Consider the following 13,893-nt stretch of genomic DNA (forward strand, 5'->3'; position numbering starts at 1 on the left):
GCATATTGCCCTGGCTACTTCATCCTACATAGCATATCAACCTTTCTAAGTATGATGGCTCTTTTTTGCCCATGTACTTCTAGCACATTTCTGCTTTCTTTCATGCATGAACCAGATTTTCTTTTTCTTTAGTGTCTCTTTAATTGAATTGTTTTCTTATTTTTAGTAAGCTCTACTTTGCCTAAGCAACAACAAAAATATTTTCCTCTCTGAGAACTGTGATCTGTCTATCAAAAGCATGCTTTTTTATAACCCTTTCATCTTAGTGAACCACATAAATTTATTATTTTATATCTGATCAATTAAAAATAAATTTTTAACTAGCATCGAGATAATTAGTGAGTCTATCAATATTAAATTAATAAAGGAAATAGTAATACCCAGATACAACTAATATTATAGCTCAGTCTCTTTGAATAATTAGCTAATATTTATAAACTTTTTGCATATGAATATTGTACAGTACAGACGAGCAAAATTTGAAGAATTAAATTCAAGGACAAAATATGTATGAAAAGCATGCGTATAATAGTTAATGCTATGATATAAATGTGTGTGGGTTCACCTTACCCAAGTTTCATCAGGGGACAACCTTTAAGTTACTTAGCTTGTCTGAGCCAACTTTCTTCATATATAAACTGGGAACAGTAACAAAACTCTTTTAATAGAATTAGCATGAAAATTAGAAAGGGACATCGTTAGTAAATGGAACGTTATTTATTACCTGTCCTAATTCACCATATGGCACTTAGAAATTTTTTAAAGATGAAAATAAGATTCTAGGATGAAGTAGGGATATTAGTAAGAAATGGATAATTTTTATGAAGAAAGGTAAATCAAGCTAAAAGGAAGAAAGATAAACCTATCACCTTCTACTTCTTCCTATACAGAAAGATGTAGAAGATTATAAAGGGCAACATAGATGAGTTACAGTGAACGCAGAATATAGTTCTAAATGCCAGCTGTGCCCAGGGTGTATATGTATTTATGAATATATTTATTAGTGAATTGTGTATTGAAGGTAAGAAGAATACTCGTTGAAGGAAATTGTAAAAGTAAGTTTTAAGAAAACAGGCTTTAGCTTATTTGTAGACAAGGGGTAAGAGAGGGAGTAAAAGGAGAGAGAAGGGAAGTATAACCCATGTTCTCCTTCAATTTATTTTATTTTATTTTATTTTATTTATGTTTATTGAAGTTCTTAAGAGGATTTAAGAAATTTTTCTACAAAATTATGGGTGATCTCTTCTAAAGAAATGATTGAAAACAAAAAGTAGAGGTCTTGTGGCCTTAACAATGTATTTTATTATGTTGTTTCATATTTTTGAATAAGAAGTTATATATTTGTTCAATGTAAACAACAGAATGCTTGCTTCTAATTCACTGTGGAGAATTGTCCAGAGTTTGATGACCTGTATCTCAAAAACGATGTGATTCCTTCTATTTCTCCCAACTGAATATTCTAATTCATACAATCTTAACATATGGATAACTCTGCTTGAAATCTCTCCATTTAGGTCTCCGTTAAAAATTTAAAAATTATCAGCTGTTTTGGAAGAGAGAACAACATTTCAGTAGAAACTTTTTTATATAAACAAAAATTTCATTTATGAATAAGTTGAATTAAAAAAATATATAATTTATTGTATTGACTACTTCCTGAGGGAGAGGATCAAAATAGCTGATTAGATGTTGCTAACATGTACCACTTCCATAGAGAGAAACCCAAATAGCAAGTGATACTCACACTTTCAACACATTGTCTAAGAGAGAATCCTGGGGTTGAACAGACAAGTGATAAGAATAACTGAAAGCGCTTAAAAAAGGGCTTAAGGTAGCTTGCCCAGCCGGGAACTAAGAGAATCTCCTAAATATGGAAAAAGAGTAAAAGACAAACCCCCAGGGTTCCACCCTTCTGCAACAGGGTTTTGTGATATTGACTATTGGAAATACCCTTGATCCGTGTGTGCCTCAGGATTAACACAGGGAGGGACCTAGGCATTGCACAGAGACATTGCTCCAGAAAGGAACACACCTAGAATCCCACAGACATGAGCCCAGAGCAGCTATAGCGTGGCACCATTCTAAGAACCTTCATGCTAGGATCTACTCCTGCCCAGAGGGCAGACTGAAATGGCTACTGCCACTGGGCCAAAAAGGAAGAAGAGAAAAGGGACCACTAGGACAATCCTTACCATATTGCTACAGCATGCTGTAGGACCAGGGTGTGATAAGTTAGCAGTCCTCACAACTTCTTACTCATGAAACTCACCAGAGAGAAACCTTGCCCTTTCTGGTCGTGGGTTCTTGGCACCATCTTGAGAATTTAGGGTTGGGCTGTGCTCCACACTGGGGCTGAGTCCAAACAGACATGGCTGTAGCTACCATATGACCAGGAAAGGACAGGTGAGACCAGACTGTTAGACAAACATAAGACAATTCCCACCACTCTGCTGTGGGCTACTGTGAGACTAGGGCATGAAGAGTCTTAAGTCTCCACAGCTTCTTTAGCTTCTTACCCATGCCGTTCCACCTGAGAGGCTCCCGCTTCCTGGTGTTTGGCTCATAATGCACCAACCATATCATCCCACAGTAGAGCATTCCTCTAGTAATGCCTCTGTCTGTCACAGCCAGTGTGTGAAGACACTACCAGGACCCTGAGGAGAAGCACCAGAGCCAGGGCTCTAGTATGTTATCCAGGAGCCGAGAAATATCCTGACCCAGCCCATCACCAATGGCATCTGATCCCTTCAGGGATCTGAAGGGTCTGAAGGCCAGGGTCTGAAATCAGACTGACCCAACCTACTGATATTGCCATAGAGAACACCCATCCATTCATACCACCAGCAAGCCAAAGAACTGTACTACCCAATCCATCACAGCTACCAGCAACACCAACATGGGCTTCTGGGTCCCAATGTGTTCCTCCACCACTGCTACTGCTGTCACCCATACACCAGCTGGACAGGGGCCCAAGAATCCACCTAGTCACCTGAACCACTTTTCTTACTACCAGTGTCTAAGTAAGCCATCTGGTGGTCCAAGAATTGACTTTCCAGGACACAGTAACATTGGTGCCTGTTTAAGCTGCATTGATGCCTACAAACAGGGACGCTTTTGATGTACCAATGCCACTGGGAGCATTAACTCATCTGGTATCATATTCCCCAGAAAAACTTCACCATAACTTCAACTAATAACCATACCCTAAGCCACTGAGCAAATCAGAGATACCACTGAACTTGTTTAGTGCTAAAGAAGTCATACAGAGATTACACAACTGCAGGTACCCAAAATCAAAGCCAAATGTCTCAAATGTGCATGTGTGTGTGTGTGCACGCATGTGTGTGTACCTTCAGGAAAAAGTTCTCACCTATCAGAGCAATTTCAAAAACTTGTAAGAAGCAACTGTTATGGGAGATGTGCAGATCCTAACACAGGGACACCGAAACAAGAAAAAGTAAGAAAATATGACATCACCAAAGGACCCCAATAATTATCTAGCAACAAGTCCTCTTTCCCCCTCTCAGGGATTTCCACAGGGACCTTTTACTGAGGATAAGATCATGACATGGTGCCAGGTTTCCCATGCACAACCCTCATTTTGGGTGAGCATTCCTGCCATACTTAGCTCAGGGTGTCCTTTCCGTAACAGCTCTATAACCCTTTGTCTGCCTGCTTATGACCCCACAACAATAATACATTACCTTCTCTGAAGCTGATTTCTGGCACCTAGAGTTAAAATATATTATTTCTCTAATGAAAGGACTGACATTAAAAGTATTTCACTAGGTAACATATGCTGAGAAACAAAAATTCTCTTCAATAAATGGTGCTGGGAAAATTCAGGGAATGTGATAAATTCCCTTTGTAGCTAGACCAGGTGAGTCTAGTTAAAACCAAGAGAGCTGAGCAAGTAACTTCAAAAAGACCTCAAGCCTCATCATAATCTCACTTTAATGCAAAATGACATTTCTGCCAGTGATACAACAGGTGACTAATCACCAAGGCAATGACCAGAACCACGAAACGACAAATAAAGCAAAACTACAGTTCTGAAAAGTTTAAGCCCACTTTCTGAAAACACATGTTCTTTTTCTTACTTTAGTACAACCTGTAAAGATTTCTCAAAGAACTAAAAATAGTACCACTTGATTCAGCAATCCCACTATCTGACATCTACCCAAAGGAAAACAAATTATTGACTAGGCAATACAAATCCAACAAGATATCAAGATATATAATATGCCATGATCAGTTGGAATTTATTAGAGCAATGTGAGGATTTTTGAAATATGCAAAGCAATAAATGTAGTAAGTTACATCAGCCGAATGAAGAACAAATAAACATATAATCGTCTCAATGCAGAAAAATTTTTTAAAAAATTCAGTGTTCTTCTATTATTAAAAAATTAGCAATTTAGGCATAGAAGGAACGTAATTTTCCTGGTTCTTCATGTTTAAGCTTCCATTTGGAAATAAAGTCTTTTTTTTTTTAACTGCCAATGGATGTTCTATAAAATATCACCAGCAAATTAACATGTTATTATCCTCAGTTTTCCTTCCATGAGAAATGGCAATGATGCATTGTAGATGACATCAAAAGGGAACAGATGAGGTAGGTGAAGGAAACAGATTAGCTGATCAAGGAGCTAAATCAGAGGAAAGGATGCCTCAAGATATCAACACTCTTCAAATCCCTCTAATCTGGGAAGGCTCCATAAGAGAAATTAAACCTCAGTACTCCCCTACAGAAATAGAATGGGTCACTTTTCAAGGGTATATATTTTAGCCCTCAGGATGGCTACAGTCAGGAAGGCAAACTCCACTTGCCAGCCTCCTTTAAAGTCCTTCACCAAGCTTTTCACCTGGGAAAAAATAAAACTTACCAATATGGCCAGAGATTGTTTTCAAGAGAGAATTTACTAAAATCAGTCAAGCAAGTTGTTAATGCTTGAGAAGTCTGTCTTAAAAATAATACCCTGAACAGGTGACTCCTTCTGCCTCAAACCCAAAGAATAGGGGAAGACTCTCAAATAGACTTCACCCACATACCAGAGACAAAGGGCATACCTGCTAGTATGGGTAGATACCTTTGTTAACTTGGTAGAGGTATTTCCATACTATAATGAAAAAGTCTCTGAGGTAATAAAAGTGTTCGTTAATTAAATAACTCCCTGCTTTGTCTACCTAAGTATCTTCAAAGTGACAATGGGCCCTCATTAAAGGCAGCTGTCACACAAGGGCTCTTAAAAATACTAGGTCTACACAATATCATCTGTATTGTGCTTGGTTATCCCAATCCTCAGGAAGGGTAGAGAACACTGATATTATCAAGAAACATCTCAGGAAATTGTCCTAAAAACTCACTTTTCTTGGGTCACTCTTCTTCCCATAAGAATAAGAAATACCCTTTCAAAATTAGGTCTGAGTCCTTTTGAGATTCTGTATGGACAGCCTTCCATTAACCAATGATTTTCTATCAGATCAGGAAACCTCAGCGGTAGTTAGGCATGTAACTTCTCTGACTCACTTCCAACAGGAATTAGCGCAATTGACAAAAGCCCAACCCCAGAAAATAGGGCCACCTCTATTTCACCCAGAAGATTTAGTATCGGTACGAAGGGCCTTATACTGTTCTTCTTTCAACCCCCTCAGCAATAAAAGTTACAGGAACTGGCTCCTGGATACATCACATACAAGTCAAAGCCTGGAGAGCTGTGGGAGCAACCCCTGACAGTTCAGAGCAATGTCCTGAATATCAATGTGAAGAAGTAAGAAAGCTTAAGCTGAAAATCACAAAAGGTAAGTAACTGAGTGAGAGCTTCTCATTTTACTCAGTCTTGCCCCTTCTTCTCCAAATACTTTTTGTTGTTTCTACATCTTCCTTTAAGCCAAATAGTAGAATTTCTTTTTGATGGAAATTATTTACTATGCCACCCTTGCAGGAATTGCTATACTCACTCTACTATTTGCTGTAGAACTATATATATACAGAAGCACCAGTGTGGAATATCAGACAGAGCATCTCAATTACTGTAGCATTTTGGTTAATGATTATTCTCATAGCAGGAATGATGGTTACTAACAGGAAGTAAACATGAGTGTTTTACTATCACTAAGTCTGTTGGGACTTTTTATCAGACTTAGTAATATGTCACACCTTTTAGCCCCTACAGTATCTGCCATGGCCCATTTATACAAAACTAACTGTTGGGTTTGTTCTAAGCAGTTTGTTCAGTTCAGTGACACTGAAGAACTTTACAATGACCTGGAACTGACCTGTCTTAGGATTTCCTTTGTTGACTTTACATTTATTTGTTAAAGACTTATCAAGCATAAGTGGGACATGGTATGGGAGAACTTTCAACTGGGTGACTAACCCTTCTCTGGAGAACACTCTGCCCCCAGTGCCAAAGAACACTCTCCCCAAAGAAATAGTAGAGTACAACCAGCTGAAGAAAGAATTTCAGAGCTCAGAGACAGGGACTTTGAGTCAATTCAGACAAAAATGAAGAAAAAATATTTTTTAATGAACGAAACCTATAAAAAACATGAGATTATGAATGAGACCAAATCTATGACTCATTGGCATTCCTGACAGAAAAGGAGAGTAAGCAATTTAGAAAACATATTTGAGGATACAGTCCATAAAAACTTCCCCAATCTTACTGCCTCAATGGGCATGCTAATTCAAGAAATACAAAGAACCCCTGAAAGATACTATACAAGATGACTATCCCCAAGGCACGCAGTCATTAGATTCAATAACGTCAATACAAAAAAAATTGTGAAGACAGGTGAAAAGAAAGATCAAGTCACTTATTAAAGAAACCCTATTAGACTACCAGAACAACTGTTAGCAGAAATCTTACAATCTCAAACAGATGGAGGCCTGTTTCTCAGCATCCTCAAAAAAAAAAAAAAAAAAATCAAAAAATTTCATATCCTGCCAAACTGAGCTTCATAAGTGAAGCAGAAATAAAATCCTTATGAAATGAGGAAACAGTAAGGACATTTTTTAACACCAGACTACACTTACAAGAGGTATTTAAGGGAATGTTAAACATGGAAACAAAATATTAGTATCTGATACTACACAAGTGAAACAGAAAGAGTTCCCTTGTTCCCCTCACAGAGCATGAAACTGGGGAGTGGCTTGCTTCTTTATTGCTCCCCTGGTCAAATCCCTAGAGGGAGCAGGGAGGCAGGCAGTTTGTGGGAAGCATTTTTGCATTCTGACCTCATGGCAGCAGGTAGTGTTGAGTGTTTATAGCTCCTGAAACCCAAGTGGGCGTGTGTGGCAACTGTGTTAATCAGCTTAATTAGACCCTCTGCCTTATCACAAGGACAGAGAGCTTTCTATATCCTGGATTCTTGCCCTAGTGTACCGGAAAAATCGGATCACATGGGTTGGAGGATGTGTGCAAGGCTTTATTGAGTGGAACTAGCTCTCAGTGAGGTGATGGGGAGGCCAGAAGGAGGATGGTGTGGAAAGATGGCCTTCCTCTGGAGTTGGGTGGTCCAGCGATCAGACTTTTCTCCCACAACCCCCAACCAAATTCATGCCTTCCTGCCATTGATAGCCTGCTGGCATCTGCTGGTGCCTGTCAGTGTGCTCTTCTACTCCTCTGCTTTTCCCAATACCCAGCTGCTTGTTTGTTAGAGTCTAGGGTTTTTTGTTTATTTGTTTGTATTTTTTTAGATGGAGACTCGCCCTGTGGCCCAGACTAGATCTCGGCTCACTGCAACCTTCTTGGGTTCAAGTGATTCTCCTGCCTCAGCCTCCTGAGTAGCTGGGATTACAGGCGTACACCACTATGCCCAGGTAATTTTTTTTTTTCTTGAGAGGGAGTCTGGCTCTGTCACCCAGGCTGGAGTGCAGTGGCATGATCTCGGCTCACTGCACGCTCCACCTCCCATTCTCCTGCCTCAGCCTCCTGAGTAGCTGGGACTACAGGCACTTGCCACCCACGCCCGGCTGATTTTTTGTGTTTTTAGTAGAGATGGAGTTTCACCATGTTAGCCAGGATGGTCTTGATTTCCTGACCTTGTGATCTGCCCGCCTCGGCCTCCCAAAGTGCTGGGATTACAGGCGTGAGCCAGGGTGCCCAGCCCAGGTAATTTTTTTTGTATCTTCGGTAGGGACAGGGTTTCACCATGTTGGCCAGGTTGATCTTGAACTCCTGACATCGTGATCTGCCTGCCTTGGCCTCCCAAAGTGCTGGGATTACAAGCGTGAACCACCATGCCCAGCCGTTGGAGGGGTTTTTATGGACACAGGATGGGACCTGCGGCAGACTGGTTTTGGAAAAGCATCATTTGAGTGTGAAAACAGGAGTGCCTATCCTCACTTAGATCCATGTGTATAGGCCCAAGAGTGGAACCCTGAATGCTGACCCTGCCCTTTTCTTTCTTCCTTTCTTTTTTTTTTTCTTTTTCTCTTTATTTATTTATTTTTTTGAGACAGAGTCTTGCTCAGTCACCCAAGCTGGAGTGCAGTGGCGCGATCTTGGCTCACTGCAAGCTTGGCCTTCTGGGTTCACACCATTCTCCTGCCTCAGCCTTCCTGAGTACCTGGGACTACCGGCACCCGCCACCATGCCTGGCTAATTTTTTTTGTATTTTTAGTAGAGACAGGATTTCACTGTGTTAGCCAGAATGGTCTTTATCTCCTGACCTGGTGATCTGCCTGCCCTGGCCTCCCAAAGTGCTGGGATTACAGACGTGAGCCACTGCGCCCTTCTGTGACCTGTCCTTTTCTAACCAGCACTTCTCTGCTCTTCTCCCCTATCAAAAAGTAAAATCGAAATCAATACCATGAAGATCTCTCAAAACTATGTGAAAATATGAAAATTAAATAACTTACTCCTTAATAACTCTTGGGAGAACAATGAAATTATAGCAGGAATGAAAACGTCCTTTAAAGTTAATAAAAAGAGACAAAAAATTACTTCAGTTTTGGGATACAGTGAAAGCAGTATTGGCAAGAAACTTTATAGTGCCAAATACCTTCATCTAGAAGTTAGAAAGATCTGAAATTAAGGATATATCACACCTAGAAGAAGTGGGGAGAAAGAATAAACCAATCCCAAATATAGCAGAAGAAAAGAAATAACTGAAATCAGGGAAGAACTGAATGAAATTAAAATGAAAAGCCCATACAAAAGATTAATGAAGCTGGGTTGTTATTTCCAAGTATTAAAAAAGTTTGATTTACCACCAGCTAGATTAGCAACAACAAAAAGGTTCCAAATATGTATAATCATAAGTGACAAAGATGTCATTACAACTAATTCTATAGAAAACCAAAACTCTTCAAAAACTGTTAGAAATACCTTCATGCAAGCAATTTAGAAAATCTAGAGAAAATTGATAACTTTCTGGAAACACACACTTCCAGGAAATAAGTAAAAACTTGAATATATCAGTCAAAAGTTAAAAATTTAAATCAGTAATAAAAGACCTACCAGGCAAAGCAAATTCCCTGGACCAGATGTATTTGAAGCCAAAGTCTGCCTATCAGGGGTAGTTTTTTCTTTTCTTTTCTTTTTTTAAAGACCGGGCACGGTGTCTCACGCCTGTAATCCAGCACTTTAGGAGGCCAGGGTGGGCAGATCTCTTAGCCAGGGTTAGAGACCAGCCTAGCCAACATAGTGAAAACCCATTTCTACTAAAAATACAAAAATTAGCCGGGTGTGCTGGTGGGTGCCTGTAATCCCAGCTACTCAGGAGGCTGAGCCATGAGAATCACTTAAACCTGGGAGATGGAGGTTCAGAACGTGAGGAGAGATCATGCCACTGCATTTCAGCCTGGGCAACAGAGTGACTCTATCTCCAAAAAAAAAAAAAAGTAACAATTCGACTGAAACTATTCCAAAAATTGAGGAAGAGTGGCTCCTTCCTAACTCACTCTGTGAAGCCAGCATCATCCTTATACCAAAAATTAGCAAAGATACAAGAAAAATGAACTTTTTAGTTTTATATTCCTGCTGAATATAAACATAAAAACCCTCAACCAAATAGTAGCAAACCAAACCTGCATTACATCAAAAAGTTAATTCATCATGATCAAATAAACTTTATTCCTCACGTACAGAGCTGGTTCAGCATACCCACATCAATAAGTATAATTCACTGCATAAACATTATCAAAAACAAAAATCGTATAATTTAAAAAAGCCATATATGGCCAGGTGTGGCAGCTTACACCTTTAATTACAGCTCTTTGGGAGGTTGAAACAGGCAAATCACTTGAGGTCGGAAGTTTGAGACGAGCCTGGTCAACATGGTGAAACTTCGTCACTTCTAAAAATATGAAAAGTAGCTGGGCATGGTGGTGGGTGCCTGCAGTACCATCTACTTGAGAGGCTGATGTAGGAGAATTGCTGGAATGCGGGAGGTGGCAGTGAGCTAAGATCACACAACTGCACTCCAGCCTGGGTGACAGAGCAAGTTGTTGTCTCAAAAACAAAAAATAAACAAACAAAACGCCATATTTGACAGACCCACATCTTGTATCAATACTGAATGGGGAAAAGCTGAAAGCCTTTTAACTGAGATCTAGAACATGACAAGGATTCTTACTGTCACCACTGATATTAAACATTGTACTAGGGGTGTTAGCTGACATCAGATTAATTCAATCAAAATTACAATGATATATCATCATTTGTTATTGCCTATGTTTCATCCAAAAGATGGACAATAATAAATGCTGGTAAGGATATGAAGAACAGGGAACCCTTGCACACTGCTGATATAAATGTAAGTTAGCACCATCACTATACAGAACAGTTTGGAAATTTACCAAAAAACTAAGAATAGAGCTACTACATATGATCCCACAACCTCATTGTTATATATACTTCCAAAATGCAAAATTAGTATATGAAAAAGATACATGCACTCTTATGTTTGTTGCAGCACTGTTTAAAAGCCAAAATTTAGAAGCGACCTAGGTGTTCAATAGATGAAGTGTGTTACTTACACACCATGGGGCACTATTTAGCCATGAAAAATGAGATCTCGTTATTTGCAACAGTGTGAATGGAACTGGAGCTCATTATGTTACGTGAAATAAGCCAGGCACAGAAAGACAAACATCACATGCTCTCACATTTTTTGTGGAATGTAAAAACCAAACCAAGTGAATACATGAAGATAGAGAGTAGAATGGTTACCAGAGGCTGGGAAAGGTATTAACAGAGTGGGGAGGAGGTGGGGATGATTAATCGGTACAAAAAAAATCACATAAAAGAATGAATAAAACCTAGTATTTGACATTACAGCAGAGTGACTATACTCAAAATAATGTAACTGTACATTTAAAAGTAACTAAACTAGTGTAATTGGGTTGTTTGTAACACAAAAGATAAATGCTTTAGAGGATAGATACCTTATTATCCATGATGTGATTACTATGCATTGTATATCTGCCTACAAATATCCATGTACTTCATAATTATATATACCTATTATGTATCCATAAAATTAAATAGTAAAAAATTAACATTTGATAGGTGCTGAAAAAGCTTTGGATAAAACCCAACATTCCTTTATAATAAAACCCCTCAATAGACTAAGTATCTGTCTAAAGGAACATACCTCAAAATAATGAAAGCCATCTGAATCAGCAACAGCAGAAAATATTCTCCTTGAGAACTGGAACAGGACAAGGGTGCCCACTCTCACTGTTCCTCCTAAAGATAGTACTGGAATTCCTAGCCAGAGAAAGCATGCAAGAGAAAGAAATAAAAGGCATTCAAATAAAAAAAAATAAGTCAAACTGTTTCTTTGTTGATGATGTAATTCTGTACTTAGAAAACCTCATCCAAGGGTCAACAGCCTCAAACACCAAAACTACACAAACTCATGAAGATGAAAAAAAATCAATGAAAACATCCTGAAAACCCCAAAGGCCAGAGTGCCTCTTCTACTCCAAATGACCACAGTGCCTCGAGGGCACAGAACTGGATGGAGGATCAGATGGATGAATTGACAGAAACAGGCAGAAAATGGATAATAAAAAACTATGCTGAGGTAAAGGAGCATGTTCTAACCCAATGTAAAGAAGCTAAGAACCTTAACAGAATGTTAGAGGAATTGCTAAATAGAATAACCAGTATAGAGAGGAACATGAACAACCTAATGGAACTGACAAACACAGAACAAGAACTTCATGAAGCACACACAAATATCAGTAGATAAATAGACCAAATGGAAGAATGGATATCAGAGTTTGAAGATCACCTTGGTGAAATAAGACACGCAGACAACACAAGAGAAATAAGAACAAAAAGGAATAAACAAAGACTCCAAGACACATGGAACTTCGTAAAAAGGCTGAACCTGCAATTGACTGGAGTACCAGCAGGAGACAGGGAGAATGGAAATAGGCTGGAAAACACACTTCAGGATATTATCTAGGAGAATTTCCCCAATCTAGCAAGGCAGGGCAACATGCAAATTCAGGAAATACAGAGAAAACCATTATGATACCCCATGAGAAGATGAACTCCAAGGCACATAATCATCAGATTCTCCAAGGTTGAAATGAAGGAAAAACTGTTAAGGGCAGACAAAGAAAAAGACCAGGTCACCTACAAAGGTAAGTCTGTCAGACTAAAAGCAGACCTCTCAGCAGAAAAGTTTCAAGCCAAAACACACTGGGGACCAATATTCAACAGTCTTAAGGAAAAGAATTTTCAAGCCAGAATTTTGTATCCAGCTAAACTAAACTTCATAAGCGAAGAAGAAATAAAATTCTTTCCAGGCAAGCAAATGCAGAGGGATTTTATTGCCACCAGGCCTGCTTTGCAAGAGGTCCTAAAAGAAGCACTAAATATGGAAAGGAAAAGTTAGTACCAGCCACTTGAAAAACAAAATATAAATACCAATGACACAGTAAAGAAACTGCATCAACTAGTGTGCAAAATAAGCAGTTAGCATCATGATGACAAGATCAAATTCACACATAACAATCTAACCCTAAATGTAAATGGTCTAAATGCCCCAATTAAAAGATATGGATTGGCAAATTGGATAATGAGTCAAGACCCATTCTTGTACTGTATTCAGGCAACTCATCTCACGTTCAAAGACATGCATAAGCTTAAAATAAAGGAATGTAGGAAAATTTACCAAGAAAATGGAAAACAAAAAAAGGAGGGGTTACAATTCCATTCTCTGACAAAACAGATTGTAAACCAACAGAAAAGAGAAGGGCACTACATAATGGTAAAGGGAACAATTCAACAAGAAGAGCTATTTTAAATACATACGTACACAATACAGGATCACCCAGATTCATAAAACAAGTTCTGCAGACCTACAAAGAGACTTAGATTCCTATACAATAATAGTGGGAGATTTTAAAACCCCACTGTAAGTATTAGATCTATGAGAAAGAAAATTAACAAGGATATTCAGGACTTGTACTCAGCTTTGCATCAAGTGGAGATAGTAGACGTCCACAGAACTCTTTACCCCGAATCAACAGAATATATATTCTTCTCAGTGCCACATGGCACTTATTCTGAAATCGACTACATAACTGAAAGTAAAACACTCCAGCAAATGCAAAAGAACTTAAATAATAACTGTTTCTCATACCATAGTGCAATCAAATTAGAATTCAGGATTAAGAAATTTACTCAAAACCACACGATTTCATGGAAATTAAAGAACCAGCTCCTGAGTGACTCCTGGGTAAATAATGAACTTAATGAAGAAATCAGAAAATTTTTTGAAACCAGTGAGAACAAAGAGACAATGTATTAGAATCTCTGAGAAACAGCTAAAGCAGTGTTAGAGGGAGATTTATAGCACTAAATGCCCATATCAGAAAGCTTGAAAGATCTCAAATTGATACGCTAGCATCGTAATTAAAAAAGA

At 38.7% G+C, this 13,893-nt stretch overlaps 1 long non-coding RNA gene across 1 annotated transcript in view; it reads left to right on the forward strand.

Moving 5' to 3' along the window:
* The window catches only part of LOC106995400 (uncharacterized), a 200,712-nt gene that overhangs the window by 88,068 nt on the left and 98,751 nt on the right, over window positions 1–13,893 (forward strand). The window contains exon 2 of the long non-coding RNA XR_013413287.1: window positions 5,656–5,802. This is a non-coding gene — a long non-coding RNA (uncharacterized LOC106995400). The remainder of the gene's footprint in view (window positions 1–5,655; window positions 5,803–13,893) is intronic.

This window comes from Macaca mulatta, chromosome Y, assembly GCF_049350105.2.
Source record: "Macaca mulatta isolate MMU2019108-1 chromosome Y, T2T-MMU8v2.0, whole genome shotgun sequence".
Taxonomy (NCBI): Eukaryota; Metazoa; Chordata; class Mammalia; order Primates; family Cercopithecidae; genus Macaca; species Macaca mulatta.